The sequence below is a fragment of the Lactuca virosa genome, chromosome 4 (genome assembly GCF_052849685.1).
Source record: "Lactuca virosa cultivar CGN04683 chromosome 4, Lactuca_virosa_CGN04683_v6, whole genome shotgun sequence".
Lineage (NCBI taxonomy): Eukaryota > Viridiplantae > Streptophyta > Magnoliopsida > Asterales > Asteraceae > Lactuca > Lactuca virosa.
In genome coordinates this window covers 357,649,980-357,652,444 of record NC_136429.1, presented here as the reverse complement: position 1 = coordinate 357,652,444, position 2,465 = coordinate 357,649,980, and the positions used below count along the sequence as shown (strand labels likewise).

The following is a 2,465-nucleotide window of genomic DNA, read 5'->3' as shown; positions in this document are numbered from 1 at the left end:
GGCTGGTGGTTGTTCCTTTTGGTAGAAGCCTCGGCCAGTCTGCCTATATTTCTCTTCTTTTTGCTTCTTGTATTCTTCATATGGCAACCACTCCTTCTTTGGTTTTCTCTAATCTTCATCATATTTATCCCCACTAGAATAGCAAACTTGAGCCTTTTATTTCCATTATCATCCAAGTGGCAGTCTTTGGTCAAGTGTAGACAATTGCACCTTTCACAACCAAATCTAATTGCATGAATTGACTGGTCCATATTTGTCATTCTTCTGTTCATAGTATCAAGCATAGCTAGTACGGCTGCCATGTCTTCAGAATGTCCACCCCCAATGTCTTTTGCTCCCTCATATCTTGGATTGTGGTACTCATGAGAATGCTTTGCAAATTCTTTAATTAACACCTTAATCTCATTTGGATTTTCTTTGTAAGTGGTCCTTGAGAATCAAGGAGTTTCCTTGTCAAGACATTCACTCTGTCATAGAATATGGACACTTCTTGTTGTATGTTGAGGTCATTCTGAGGAGAATTTCTTAGTAACCCTTTATATCGCTCCCATGCCTCATAAAGTGACTCCCCTGGTTGTTGCTCAAAGTTGGATATCGCCTTCTTGAGTTTAGCTATCTTGGACGATGGGCAGAGTTGTTCCAAAAATTACTCGCGCATCTGTGCCCAACTAGTGATTGCACCAGGTGGAAGTGCTTTTACCCAATCTTTTGCAACTCCCGTAAAAGTAACGGGAAGCATCCTCAACAAGACTGTCTCTCTGGTAACATTAAGGACATTGAAATAATCCACAATGTCATTGACCTCATCTAGATGCTTAAAAGCATCCCCATGATCCTTTCCATAAAATGGTATATCTTTCAGCGCAGTAAGAATGTGTCCTTTCAACTCGAAGTTTGCAGCAGCGGGAATTGCAGGTTTTTAATAACCCCGGACCAGCATCGTCTCTTATTCTCTTCTTGTATGCTCCCATGGACATATCAGCAATGTCTTCCATCTCGTTTTCTGGATCGTCTTCGGGTTCACTCTTTTCTAGTTCGAATTCGGGCTCGGTATCGTATTTGGATTCGTTTGGGTTAGATATTTGACCTAAGCTTTCAACCGTGCTCTTGTTCTTCGAAGATGTACTTGACTCTCCCACATTATTCCCTGTCTTCTTTCCAAAAACTGATTTGAGGTCTTTGAAAGGCGATTTCTTTGGCGTTTGGTTCACTCCTGCGTTCTTATCCGTCTTTTTGTGAAGGGTCGACTCTGGATCTTCAAGTGGTGGCACCAAAGGTTTGTTGGAACCTCTGGTCATGTACTATTGCAATAAAACAGAAAATAAAAATATAAAACTAAACTAAAAAGGAAAAAGAAATAAAAACGAAAAACGACTGGATTCACGTCGTGAGCCCTAAGAGCTCATGTCGTGAGTCCAGTTCTGAAACAAAAAGAAAAAAAAAAAGAAAAAAAAAACTAGGCTGAAAAATAACTTTTTGTAGGTTTTAACCCCACAAAAAGGATCGATTAACCTAAAGCAAATAAATCAACAATCAAATAAGTCGTTCCCCGACAACGGCGCCAAAAACTTGATACGTGCAAATAGCTACACCTAGTTTTAAATTTATTACCTAACTAACTTAACTAACTAAATTGCACCTAGGCAGTGTACCTAGTCAAATTATAGAATACTTCAGGTAAGTCGGGTGTCGATCACAGGGAACAGTTTTAACTAATTAATTTACCTACTATTAAATTAACATAAATTTCTAGCAAAGTAATGGTTTTTATCTAATTTTGCAAGTTTAGATGAACTTAATTTCTTAACACAATTCAATCAATTAACAAAACACTTCTTTTAGTTTGAATCCACTCTCCCTCAATGGTTTATATATTAATTATGACAATTCATGTTGGTTACTAATTAAGATATTATTAGCAATTCAATCCCAAATTTACTAATATTCAATCAATTCATGTAGATCTATGTATGTTCACACATAATTTAACAGAAAATCAATTATTAAATAAAATTGGACTATCTAAGATTGAGTTGACAAACACAATTATGGTCATAATATGAGTTCTCTAGCACAGCTAAATTCGATAGTTCAATTACTTATCTAAGATTGGTTCAATCCTAGCTCTAATAATCTAATGTTCACTAAATTAATAGGTATTCAAATTCATGCAGATTAATGGTCACTAACTACACAGAATAAGAAGTTAAAGCAATCTAATATCAAATCAAGCATGCTAGGTATAATCAATCAAACACTAGACATTAACCAACAAGCAAAGTCTAAATCAATATAATAAAACCATGAGTTCCAACTTCATCTAGCTAACAGAAGCAGCTAGATTTAGCTACTCATTCTAACAAATAAGCACAAAAAAATCATAATCAAAGACATGTTTAAAGTACCAAACTAAAAATCGAATTATGAACTTCTTCTTCTTCCTTGGTGTTAAAACCAATTTTCAG

The 2,465-nt window shown here is 35.8% G+C and overlaps 1 non-coding gene across 1 annotated transcript; it reads left to right on the top strand.

Moving 5' to 3' along the window:
• Window positions 1-503: 503 nt before the first annotated feature.
• LOC145110294 (small nucleolar RNA R71) lies at window positions 504-610 on the top strand. The gene has a single exon (XR_013709678.1). It is a non-coding gene; the product is annotated as a small nucleolar RNA R71 (small nucleolar RNA).
• Window positions 611-2,465: the final 1,855 nt, after the last annotated feature.